At 37.0% G+C, this 14,168-nt stretch overlaps 1 protein-coding gene across 3 annotated transcripts in view; it reads right to left on the minus strand.

The window, feature by feature from the left end:
* Positions 1–7,565, minus strand: part of znf618 (zinc finger protein 618) — a 42,929-nt gene extending 35,364 nt beyond the window's left edge. For 2 of the 3 annotated variants that reach the window (XM_088010927.1, XM_014986360.2), the window contains exon 1: positions 6,771–7,565. The gene's annotated coding sequence lies outside the window, so the exon portion shown is untranslated. Of the gene's footprint in view, positions 1–6,618 lie in introns of all 3 variants that reach the window. The other variant, XM_088010926.1, reaches the window with a different exon arrangement.
* Between the last annotated feature and the right edge of the window lie 6,603 nt (positions 7,566–14,168).

The following is a 14,168-nucleotide window of genomic DNA, read 5'->3' on the forward strand; positions in this document are numbered from 1 at the left end:
ATCTTTACCCTTTACTGCAGCCACAGAACTCTTTGTGTTTAATACATTTTATGGTTATTGAGAATGTTGAAAGCAATGTCTGACAAACTCCGTGTAGGGGTTGTGCAAAAAATCGTAATTATTTTTTCCAATGCTCGTAGTTATTTATGAGTACTTTTTAAGGTTAAGAAAAATCAAACAAACAAAGCATTTAATTTTCTTTTAAAATCCTGCATTTATTTGTTCTGTCCAAGTGCAATGATGTGCGGAGCAAGATCTCTAACCATGATGATCAATAAACATACCCAGAACTCCTGGAGGAACATAGCTATATATTATGAAAGTGCCTGGATTTTAAACGTGGTATGCTAAATTACATCAAATAATTTTGATCATAAAATTCAAAAAGTCTGATAGCAGAATTTTTTTTTCTTAAAAAGCCTAAAACTGAGCAAACATTCACTTATCAATACTGAAAAGGTTTTTGATTTGTTCTCTTAATGAATATGACCTGTGGGAGGAACTCTGCAACACATTTTCCTGGGGCTAAATAATAAAGATATATATTTTTTATCTCTCTTTTGTCACTTGAAATCAGGATAAATAATGGCAAGGACGCTTTCCTTTCAGAAAACGTTCACTCCCCTTCTCACCCATGCAACCTTTTTCGAGTACCATTTTTAATGCAGGCTCTAAATTAGTGTATAAAATGTTGGATGTGGCTTGTTTTCCTCTAATTAAAGCCAAAATGCAAAATTTGCCATCTGGCCTATGTTTTCTTACAGTCCTGTATAACGTAGCCTACAGCAGGATGGCAAGAGAAAATCTAAACCAGATGCACATCGGCTTCATGTCTCTTCCTGTATATCGTAATAGATTATAAACCGACATACAAAAACTCAAAATTGTGAAGATGAAAGATCTGATTTTTGGTTTTGCAAATCTACATTTACAAAGTAACATGTTTAGATCTAAACATGTAGGTATGCTAGAGTAAATCTCCGGAGTAAAAGCAAGAATTCAACTAAACACTGCTGCTGCTGGCGGTGAAGGAAGCATACTCATACCTCATACTCATACCTCATACTCATACCTCACCTGGGATAAATACGAATTCATGCCACACTTTTAAGATTTTTATTCGTCAGCATGTTTGAAATCAATATATTCTTGTCTTTCATTTCTCAACACACTACTTCGTGTTGGTCTGTCCCATAAAATCCTAACAATACATGTTGGAGTTCATGGATGCAATGTGACAAAATGTGAAAATGTTCATGCTGTTTAGCATGCATTTTAAAAACAAAAGACAAAATCATTGTTGACATAGACATCTGAGTGTGTTTATGTCATTACATTCAGATTTGCAAAACCTCATTTTCACATACCTGTGTGCACGTTTACTTCGGTATTAATATCATGTGGCAAATTTATCTTGGGCTACAACATAATGAGGTTACGCGTATGAAAAACATCTCTAGGACAGGACTCTGCTTCAAATGCAGTGCTTACCAGAGGTACTTAAAATACTCAGCCTATATTTGGGCAATACTAAGCGAGTTTCTGCACAATAATTCTGTTAATCAATCACTGTGTTTTTAAATTGCTGAGGTTTTCTCATTTTTACAAAATTGCATTGCTTGACCTAAAGTCCCAAAGCTCTGCATGTTTAACAGGCTGGAAAAAAAAAAAAAAAAAAAAGATTCCAAATATAAAATACAAATTTGCTTAACGCTCATAAAAATGTTTCCACTGGAGGGATTAAAATAGGAATCAGCAAAAACAGGGGAAAAAGGAGAGAGGAGGGAGGGGTGGCAGAGGGGGAGGGGGGGGGTCACTTCAATCACTGCTTTGACTGCATGTTTATATTATCCAGAGCAGAGTGAGTGACTAGGAGCTGGACTTCACCAAAACCTGCTTCACACTAATGCCTGCATTTTCCATTTCTTTAATCAAATGCAAAGTTCTCTGTCCTCTGTAGTAAATATATTCCGAGACGGTGTATGACCAACGATTTCAAAAAGCAATAATGCAAAGAAATGGATAAACTCCGCCACCGCTGTCTCTCGCTTTCACACATACATATACACACATGGGATGTTCTGGAAAAAGAAACTGTGTCGTCTAGTAAAATTCCATCAGCATACACTCAAAAAACCCATAAAAACCTTTTCAATCTATATGTTAATGCCACGAATTAAAATTTAATAACAAGAGATATTGAAAAGCAGTGTTGAATTATACAAAAATAAATCCTGAAAGATCAGGCCCCTAAAATTAGAAATTCAGGGCTGCATCCGGACTGCTGCTAAACCCTTGTAGGCTGGCAGATTAAATTTTTGATGAAAATCAAAATTACACTGCACGCTGACGCAGCCGCAGCAAACCTGGCACTATTGTGATTTATGGATTCATTAAACCCGCGGGAGTTTCCCCCCCCCCTCCTCCTCTTTTCACTCAAAGAAATGAGATTTGCTTTGGTGAAAATTTGTATTTTCAGAAAAGCTACTCAGGCTCTGCTCTACCTCTAGAAATGGCTGAGGAAAAAAAAAAAAAAAAAAGCTTGTGTGTATATATCCACAGCACGTAAACAGGCCTAATTTTCATCGCTGCAGCAACTGAACATCCATATGCATTATTCATGAAAGCAATAAGGTTCATTTTTACAAAGGAAGAAAAAAAAATGTGCGGAATGTACAGAATTTTTTAATGCAGCACTCCCCGCCCTTAAAAACCTATCCCCCTGAGACTAATTTAACTGAAGCCATTTTTCAGACATTTCCAACATGCCACTATGGAAATAAACAGAACATTCGGCTTAACAGTATGCATGTTATTTTTCCCCCCCACATATTTAAGAATAAATCTGGAATCATGCATTTGCAAAAAAGAAAAACACAAACTCTTTTTGTTGTTGTTGTTGTTTTCCTGAAACGGATACCTGATCCATCTGCACCAACTTTATGACAATGTGAGCAGCAACTATGTTTCAAAACCTCTACCCTGAGGCCAGTGATTTAATCTTCCACCATCTTGTGTTTCTCAGAGACCAAAGAGAAGTTTTACCTCTTCATCTAAACTAGTGACTTCACTGATCCCAGTCTAAGCTTGGCTTTTCCTCATATAAGTATCAACAAGCAGGAATGCTGTTTACCTTTCAACTTAAAGGTGCATTTTTAAGTGAAGAATGTTAAGATTTCCATTTAAAAAAGGCAGAACTTACAAAAAAAGTCCTTCATGTGCAGATCTTTCAAAAAAAAAAGTTTTTGTTTTTTTCGCATTTTGTATACATCCGTATAGACCCCAGATCTCAGCAGGACTCTGGAGAACATTACTGCACTGAGGAGGTAATTCAGCTATTTGACTGAAATGTGTTGGACCAGGGAGAAGACCTGTAATAGTTGCAGAACACCAGCCCTTGAGGACTGGGATTGCCCACCAATATTCTAAACGGACATAAATTTTATATTGTTTCTAAACCACATTAGGTCCTCTAAGGCACTTTTCCACTAGACCGCCTCCAACCGGTTCGGTCCCGATCCGCCAGAGCAGATCTGGTCCAGCTCTGCGTGGCTGTTTTAAGATTTTCACACCTGCTTCAGGGGTAGTACTAGCCGAGAACTGCGTCGAAGCAGTCTGATTGGCTGCATCCGTTGACTGGCTCGCACGGCAAACTCAAAACTATAGTTTAGCTATGCACCGCGGACATGCGGTCTGTTGTCAGAGAACTGCTCAGTACGGAGAAGCGTAAATATGAGTTTAAACAAGAGCAGCGCAAGGAACACATGCTTTAAGTTTTGGAGAGGTACGACAGTGATTTAGCAAACCTGCTAGCAGCTTGTCTATCTGAAGAACGGGCAGCAATAAAGAAAAGACAAACGCTGAAGCTGTGGTCAGCTGTAGTTTTGCGCCGATGGTGTGAAACACCGAAACAACATAATATCAACTTGGTGTGATGTGAATTTTATTTTATTTTTTTGGATTTTTTTTTTTTTCATGTGTGGCTATTGGTTTACATCTTTACCTAAATCCAAAAGGTAGAAAATTTCAAAACATAAAATAAAGTGCCAGAATATACATATATTTGTATTGCAAAATAATCTGCATCATCAGCAATGAACTTCTATAAGACAAAATTAAATATCTAGGTTTATTTGAGTCCATCAGAACCACAACCTTCTCCATTGATGAGTGTTGTCGTAAACATCAGCAAAGACCTAACCACAGCTGCTGCCGCTCATGGCCCGCCCACTGTAGTGAGGAACAGACCGTATAATGGAAAAGCTCACTACCTGGGATAGAACCAAACCACACATTAACTGGTTAGTGCGCCATTTCCCAGTGGAAAAGCGCCTTTAGATCTTGTCAACCAGCGCGCTTGACAATTCTCAATCAAACGTGCATAAAACTTTTACGTGAATCTGAATATGCTGCATTTAGTTTGAAGAAGACATCTTTTCTACTAGTGTTTTCAGGAAATGATTGGGTCTCACTAACAGCTGTCTGGTTCTTTTTGGTAAAATACAGTAACTGTCCAGCACCGTTCTATACTTTTACCTACAGAAAAAGCATTGGATTATTCTCTGCAAATGATTGTGATGCCGCAAATAACAGCGGAAGAGACTAGGGCAGCACAGTACTAGAAAATATTACGAGTGATAAAAGCTGTGATGACTATATCAGTTACAATATACGCCTTTTTCATCCATCTAATCTTTTCTCATTGGTGCTTCAATCACTCTGTGACCCTTAGCTTACTGGGCAATGCAACTTGCATCTGGTGTGAGCATCTGCTGTTGTCACACTACCTAATTTTAAATTAATGTAAAAAAAAAAAAAATAAATAAAGTTCCTCAGACTTAAAATATATTAGCCGACAATTACTGCATTCAAAAAAGTCCTTTGCGATATTGTAGATGACATGGTGGTATATTTGTGTCATGCACTCATTACTGGTAAGGGAATTAAAAAGAGGTACGATGACAGTACAAGCAACAACAACTACCAACATATTTTCCTTACTTTTTTTTGCTTGTTAGATATTGTTTGATCATTTTGCCATTGCAATCATTTTCGTTATTTACATTAATTGCTAAAGAGCACCTTAGACTCCACATTTGCAACACCCAATGAAGTACTGAACTCAACTTTAGGAATCGCTGTAATAGTACATCATCCTCCCAATTGTATTATAAAAAACTTCTGTGTAGATTCATATGCCTTAGAGTTAAGCTAGCCCAACTGATATCATAATACAGATAGTTTACTAATTATCAAAACTCTTGTTTTTCTCTTATGCATCTAAACTTTAATTCGCCAAAGTTTACTTGGTTTTATTCTCAAGAGTTTAATGACCTACTACTTGTTTTCATAAGCATACGTCACATAAACATTCTTATCACTAACTCTATTGAACTCATGAATGACAGTGGTTGCCTCTTTGCAGTTCCACAGTCAAACAAGAACTCTCGCATTTTGATTAGACTTTTAAAGCAAAGGTCAGAATTTACACTCAGATTTTGCATACCGACCATACATTTTCCCCCACAAGCTCTCGGAACTGAATGAATAAAGATTTTTGAAGGTCAGCATTAAAATCACCCACAGAAAAAAAAAAAAAAGGCCTCTTGCAGTTTCCCCCCTCACATTAAAATAAAAAGCAAGCCGTGCAAGATGGGAAAACTGTTTGGCGTCTGCAGGATTAATATAAACAGTACAGGCACTGGTTGTGATTGTTTTTCCTGCCCTCAAATTATGCTGACATGTTCCTTTCTTCTTCCAGTGCTATAAAGTTCACTTCAGATACATTTTTCCCCTGTCTACACAGCTTCAATCTTTGCAAATAAATTCCATTGGCACGAAATGCAAATATTACAGACTTATAACTGAGCAAGTAGTTATGGTTTTCTACTTGTAGAAGCCAAAGATCTGAAAGATTAGGAAGCTTTCAGGATTAGGAAATTCATATGAAAATAACTGGAAGGGCTAAATTTATTTATTTTTTTTCACACAAAAAATGAAAGCATTACAAAACATCATAAACATCATAATAATATTATTCCACAATAATAATATTATTTCATAATAATAATGAAATGTAAAATTGATTATTATTAATAAGTCGCACAACCAGTCTCGTTACATTTTCTAATTTTCTAAAAAATGACTGCCTACAGGTGGCGCCACTGGCGCATTGATTTTTAAACCCTATATTTCTTTAAAAACACATTTCGAAACTGTTTTTTTTTTTTAAATCAGGACGCTTTCGTCCTCTTCTCATTTATCCACGACAAACGATGAGACATCAAAACACACAGCGGTGATAGCAGTAGTGTTGTTTGACGGCAAGAAAGGCAACTCTAGAGCTCTGCTCAAATTTGCAGGAAAATTCACAAAACATGGCTGCAGGAGGTTTTTGTGTTTCAGATTGTTCCTCCCCTCATCGTCCTTCATGTTGCCACTCTCGCCTGGTCCGGCTTGCTCCATCGTAATAACGGCGTTTTTACCTGGGCGGACGTGTGCGCAAACTAGCTGCACAAACGACACGGCGGCAGTTTCACTGCAACTTCATTACTAAAAATTTTACCCCTCCAAAAAATAACATCAACAGATTATTCAAATTGCTAAAAAGCCATTTACCTGGTTGTAGAGGCGAACAGGAGTGCAAAGAGGCTGCCTGTGCTCGTTTGTCGTGTAAAAAGAGGGGGGTAAAACTTGATATCCGCAACAAAAATTTCTGAAATTTAAGATTTTTTAAATCTGAAAAAAACGAAAACAGTGGTTTGACATACCTCTAAATGCAATGCAGCTCATGCGAAACAGGCTACTGCTCCAGAAAATCCTCCCTCCCCGACCAGAGGTGACGGCACAAAAACTGCTTCCTCAAAAAAAAAATTTCTGAATTAGTTATGAGAAATTCCAAATGATAAAAATTTCACCATAGCGGTTTTTCCCTTTCTTGCGACCCGCTACGTTACATTTTAGTAAAGCGTGATGGCGTATTTGAGTAATGAATTCGAGGGGTTTGACGGCTTCGTCGAGCCGTTCCGTCTGTGCTGTGCACAGGGGTTTAGTGTTGCGGTTCCTCCTGTGGAAATTTTCGTCCGCCATATACAAGGGCAGATTCTGAAATTGCAGCGCCGGCCTGAATATTAGCCTGCAAGAAAAAAAAAAAAAGAAAAGAAAAAAAAAAGTCTGGGATGGAGACAGAAAAAAATGGGTTGGCCAACTGTGAAGCTGCACAGGGGGAAAAGGGGACTAGAAATTGCGCAGAGGATAAAACCCGAACAAAAACGAATAGATGGAAGTTTATAAGAAATCTACGGCTAGTTGAAAATAAATAGTCAATCTGATACAGTTTTCATGTAATGCTATGTAATCCAAATCTAAAAAAAAACATAACTGTACATTGAGTTAACACCATGTAAGCGAGCCGTGAGACAAATGTATTGTTTTATGATGTGTGTTTGCTCTTAAAGCCTAATTTGACAAAAAGTGACAATCAACTGTCACCTTTTAGGTATAATTGCTTATATATGTAAACCAAACTGCACAAGTTTGGCTTACTTTTTTTTCAGTGCATGTTTTTGTTGGCCAACAAATTCTCTTTTCAAAATCACATTCTTGAAGAATTTACAATTTTTTGTTTGTTTGTTTGTTTGTTTGTTGTTTGGAGACCAACAAGTTTTGAACTTGAGTATTGATCTAACCTAAAATATATTTACAGTATTTATTTCTTAGGAATTAGATTTAACGCAGAGTCTTAAGAGGTATGATACAGCGTTGTAAGTATATTGTTTCTTATATTCAGGTAAATTACGGATAATTATTTGCTGCAGATTTAATACAGATTTTATGTAATAGTATGAATATAATAGTAATAATAACTACAAATATTAATTTTTTAAAATCTGAATTTACAGATCAATGCAAATGTAAATAATACATAAATAGTAACATTGCAGTATTATTATGGCAATTGTTTTATCACTTGCAAAAAATGCTTTCTAAGATGCTGAGTTGATCTAAGTTGTTTTTTCTGGGAGGATTGTTTTCCCATACTTTTAGATTTTGTTTGCTCACTGATGTGCTTTGCCATAGTCACAATAAGAAACAAAACATGACAAATAAACATTATAAACGCAGCCAAGCTCATATATAAAGGATAATAAATGAAAATAATCTATTAAGTGTGCCCTTTATACGAAAATGAAAAAGCACTTATCAAGCAGAGTTTTGAAAATTGTGGAGGAGATAAAAGCAGATAGCGTGTAGGGCTATTAATGTTGCTCAGAATGATGTGGGCGTAATTGATTATTATGGCTTGTTACTTCGCGTTTTATATTTCTGCATCCGCTCTGAAATAATTATAGCAACTCTTACTTCTGAAAATCTATGCAATGTTGACGTATGTGTTTCCAGTTTGTTATGAAAAATAGTCGATTGAATCATTTATCTTCATTGCTCTTTCTGCTATTATCGGAATGTTTTTTTATGTTTTGTCATGTGCCATCATTTTTTAGTATTTATATTTTATACGATTGCATCGATTTTTTTTAATTATTATTATTTCTTCTGTTAAAATCTACCATCTGCTTATGTCCAACGTTTGACGCAGTCACTATTTGTGTCCAGCAGAGGGCAGGAGCACACAAATTTAGATGGTTCCTTGCCAGTGATCCCATCTATTACAAACAGTCTTTTTTGCTCTCTACCACCCCCTGCTGCCTTTTCTAAAAAATATATTTTCAATCCTGTTCCTTCAAACCAGCTACTAGATATTTTGACCTAAAATAAAATGTTATCCTATAACGTCATCAAACTGTCATAATGAACATTTTACTGCTTGCTTTCTGTGTTGTTAATCTGCAAGACTATTTAAATGCTTCTGATTGAAAGTGTTGCATGGAGGCTTATTTTTTATAAAAAGAGATTAGGTTGCTCGAGATTTCTGCTGTAGAAATTTGAAGGTAGTTCAAGATATCAATACACAGTTCGTGTGGCAAACTGTGTATCATTCTCATTTCCTTTTATATTTATCCACTACTTGATATTGGTGTGCATTGCATGAAATCCTGATAAAATATTATGAAGCTTAGGTGTAACAAAATGTGAAAAAAAAAAGAATACCACTACAAAGCTGCTTATTTTGATCAACCCTAAAAAATGAGAGAGAATTCAGGTATTCACTGTTTTCTGAATATTGTTAAAATGTCTAGCAGCTTCAAAATTTGGAATGAGCAGATGTCACTGTGTTGCTATATATAAAAAACCTATCTCCTCTCCCTTTTTTCCAGAGCTCAAGGTTGTATTGACCTCCTCCCAGCCTAGTTTTTGAAAAATCTTCCTAGAAGCAGCAGAGGAACCAACAGGTGAGGGGGGCTGACAACAACTGGGCTATTTTTTCTTTACGACCTACTTTGGTTTGAGAGCCACTGTACCCTGGCAGGATGCTCAAGAGCTTTTACATAAATTAGGTGATAATTCCCCAAACAATTCAGGTCTTGTAAAGTTTGACAAAAATAACTGATTGGAAGATCACAACAACTTACAAAAGATCTCCTTTTGTGGCACATAGGGATTTTTTTTAACATATAAAAGCTTCTAAGAAATCTATATTTTCATTGCTTTTAATTTCTCCATTGTCTCCAATAATTGATTTCAGTCTACAACCATTTCATGATGAAAGAAAATCACATTTTAATGTGCACCTGTCAATCATTTTAAATACATTTTATAGAATTTTGCACATTTTGAATGTCTAAAGTGAGGCCTATCTATGTAACATTTTAGCAGACCTTTATCAGACAAAAGCGATCACAACTGATAGTAAAGCACGATAATTCTCAGCTAGCACTCTTGGTGGTTTTGTTTCTTGCTTTCGTACGATCACAATCATACGATGGCTAATTTTGGTCAATTTATAACAAATATTGTTTTATAACTAAATCTCCTGACTTTATGACTCAAGTTGTGCTGCAGCTTTAGGGTGTGTAAACATTGCACAGTGAAGTTATTTATTTAGGGTAAATATTTCCTACCTCTTAAGAACATTCCACATTGCCGTCAGTATGTTGGACAACGGTTAATAATTTTTTAAACTTAATAAACTGAAAGCATCGAGATAAAACTAAACGTTTGCTCATGTTGGGACCAAAGTTATCCTTTTGGCCTTAATTGTATGTAATATTTGACACAGTAGCACCAGACTCTGGAGTTACCACTAGCCCACCTTGTTGAGGTATAGTGCCTTTCAAAAGTGTTCATACTCCCTGAATTTTCACACATTTTCATATTAGAGCCTCAACTTCAGTGTACTTCATTTTTTTGTGATAAAATAACTCAAAGTAGTACACAAATGTAGATTGGAAAGATGTGTTTATCTTCACTGTGCTAAAAGAAAAATCTGGAAATGTTGTAAACATTTTTATGTATTTGTACGTATAGTGTGAAAAAGTAAAAATTTTTGTCACTCATTTGAGAAAGCGAAACTAATACATGTATATTAGGTAGACTTATTTCACATAGAGTGTGAAATTTCACATCACTGACTGTGGAATTGTCACACTGGTCTTCAAGCAAAGTGCATTCTGTGTCTCTCAACTCTTCCTCCAGGGTCTGGGGCCTTGATTTCCAAATTAAATTCAAGCTTCACTTGAATTTAATTTCAAGTGATTCAAGTTTAAAGTACTCAGCAACAGTTCAGTTATTTCTGTTCCAGGTAAGTCATTTCTAACTTTGGCTCTGGTTCAGGAGTGGCTTCATACGAGGGATGTGACATTTGCAACCCAAGTATAGGATTCATCTGTGCGTAGTGACTCTTGATGTGTTGACTCCAGCCTCAGTCCACTCCTTGAGTCGCTCCCACAAATTCTTAAATTGATTTTTCTTAACAGTTCTCCTTGTTGCTGAAACAACTTTTTCTACCACACTTTTTCCTTCGACTCAACCTTGTATAAGTATGCTTGGATTCAGCACTCTGTGAACAACCAGCTTCTATAGTAATGACCTTTTGTGGTTTTAAACTTTATTTTTGCTACTGAGAAATTGAACGGGAGATTCAAGCCTTAGGGGATTTGTGAAGGTTAGCAAATAGCAAAATATGTCCCTGAAATATGCTGCTCAATGGTTATATAACTGCACTACCATAAAACATCAATTCCTTACAAAGAGAAACACAAAAGAACCTCAGTTAATTTCAAGGATTATGAAAAGTCGTAAAAGCACACCAACATCTTAGCACCAATGACGTCCATATAGACAATAGGCACACATACACATTGTTTGTTTTTTTAAGATGGACATATTAAATCTGATAACCATGTTTAAGCTAAACACAAAGATGACAACGTTTATTATTTTAGCACATGCTATAACAGATCAGCAAACACAGTGATGCAACCTCTGACTAATCTCTGTTACCAGTTCAAATGTGACAGGATTGAATGCAACTGTCCATTCCAATGAAGAGGATCCTCCTGTTGGTCCAGGAAAACAGTGATTGCTGGTTGACCTCAGAGAAGTAAAAGTAGGCAGTGATCCAGGCTGTTGTTTGTTGACCTTGACACCTGATTGCACGTTTTGACAAATTCAACCAAAATTCTTCCATGTCTGTGTAGGAGGGAAAACAGATTAATCTCATTGCTAAAAAAACAAAAAAAAGACTACTAAAACACATATAAAGTTATTTTGTGACTAATTTAGAAATGTGGTTTTAAGGTTTTTTCATATGGAGTCACTTTAAAGGATCATGTGTTTAAGGTTCGAGCAGCTCCAAAGAGGGGCTCTGCCTCGGTATGGTTGAATGTTTTACTTCTGGCTGAACTCATCGCAATCAGTGTACACAGTGAGTCTTGTTCTAGTCATCTTTTATTAAGCAGAATGTTTTGTTTTACAGTGAGGAAGGCCGGAGTCTTGCTTTAGAAGGCATCTGACCCACGCTTCAAACTCAGTACCTGTTTGCTCTAAGGAAAAACTTTGGTAAGGTTAAATTTAGTCGGCTAAAGAAAATCAAACGGTTCATTCTCTAACATGAGAAATCCCTTCAGGTGGTCAAGTTTCTTGTTTGTTCAGATCTTATTAGTAATTTCCATAGTATGATTACTAATTAACTATCAATTATTTTGTGTCTAGAAGCAATCTAATCATTCAGTTCACAACTGAAGTTTATTATCAGGATTCTGCAAATTAAATATTTTCATAGTATATTTAAAACATTCTGTTCTCACAGTTTAGGCTCCCTGAAAAGGAGAAATTACCTGTTACAGAAAATATAAATATTTTTGATTGCTTTGAGTTTAATGATATTTTACTTAATCTGACTATATAATCTTTTTTAACGCATACAGAAGATTTGCATTGATCATTTATATGCTTTAGTAATGGAGGGCTTATCAGCAGCTAGAAGTGTATTGTATTTATTAGTGAACATTATTGAACAGGTAGTATCATAAGGACCAACCCTGCCAGCATGCCTAGGTGGGCCCATTGTGGGGAAAAGGAGGGCATGCCATATGGGTCCCATATGGGTTTGTCCGCGGGTTCGATGGCCCCACATGGGTTTGCCCATGTAGGGTCACAGCCCACATGGGTCCTGCTTGGGCCCTATATGGTGGTGGCCCACATGGATTTGTCCATTTAGTGCCCATGTAGGGTCCATGTGGGCTGTGGCCCTACATGGGCAAACCCATGTGGGGCCATCGTGGAACCCGCGGACAAACCCATATGGGACCCATATATCAGCCCTCCTTTCTCCCACATGGGGCCCACTTAGGCATGCTGGCTGGGAAGGAGCAAAAGCTGCAGCAAATTTTAAAGGTAACAAAATAATTCACCATTTTGGAGCAACTCTTGGAGCGTGGTTGTACAATGTAAAAACTGTCAAGTTTAGGGAAAGATGAAAGATAAATATGAGTAGCCTCACCTAGGCCTGTTTAGTAGCTGTCACATATTCTTAAGAAATAAATTTACAGATGAGGAACTTTTACTGACACATATCACTACGGAAGCGTACGGAAGCACATTGCTATCACGCAGGGAAAAAAATACGTATCTCGTTATAACGTGATACGTATCTCGTTATAACGTGATAGTTATCTCGTTAAAACGTGATACATATCTCGTTAAAACGTGATACGTATCTCGTTAAAACGTGATACGTATCTTGTTAAAACGTGATATGTATCTTGTTAAAACGTGATATGTATCTTGCTAAAACATGATAATTTTATGTCCAGGAAGTGGCGGTATTATGCTAGGCTAGTACAGTGGCTAACATGAATTGGTCAGGTTTCCTTTCATGTTTGGTCTACAACATGTAGAGATACGGATGCTGCTTTGCACTGTGGTTAAAACCATTAATAGCATGCGTACTCTGAGCAGGATCCTAAACAGAACGGGACTGCACAGAAGGAAACGTCAGTCCGGTCCTCTAGCTGTAGCGGCGTTCCTGACTGTCTGGATCGAAGTTCAAGTTGGCTTCCGATTGTAGCTTCTGATTTGGGAAATGGCTAAAGGGAGATTATAACGGAGGCTCAGACGTATTTGCTGAACAGTTTCTGTTCAGATTTTTTTTAACAGTACACTTGCTGAACAACGGCAACGGCTGTTCGTAACCAAGCAACCGAAATCAATAGTGGCAAAAGACAAAACTAGATCCTGTTAAGCATTCTTCAAAATAAAAGACTTCCTCTCACCAAAATAAATCATAAATCAGCAAAAGCTGAATGGCCTCCTTTAAGCGTCCTGAGAAACAATCACCTAATGATCCTGATTCATAAATCTCTACTCGGCTTGGCTCCAGCATACTTAAACTTTCTTTTACATAGATCTGTTAATTCCCATTCTTTACGTTTTAACAATATTTTTCTTTTCCATTGTTAACCTTTCCTGATGAACCTCCAAACTTCGTGGGGGAAACACAGGGGAGCTCCTTCTCGCTCCAAGGCTGAAGAGGTTGGGGACTTCAGGGTTAACTCCCTTCAGGTTCACAGCGGTGTGGTGCGGCAAGCAAGAGACAGTCCCAACGGTTCCTTCGGAAACTGAACGTTTATTTTAAGTGCGGTCACAAAACATACGACCAGGAACTGTTATGATCGCGCTCCTACATACACCCAACTCTACTTACTCTACTAAAGCTCTCTTATCTCAAACATGTGTGCCCCCCCCCTGCTGGTGTGGCGGTGCTAGTG

Source organism: Poecilia mexicana, unplaced genomic scaffold (genome assembly GCF_051168715.1).
Source record: "Poecilia mexicana isolate PSO_F unplaced genomic scaffold, ASM5116871v1 scaffold_12, whole genome shotgun sequence".
NCBI lineage: Eukaryota > Metazoa > Chordata > Actinopteri > Cyprinodontiformes > Poeciliidae > Poecilia > Poecilia mexicana.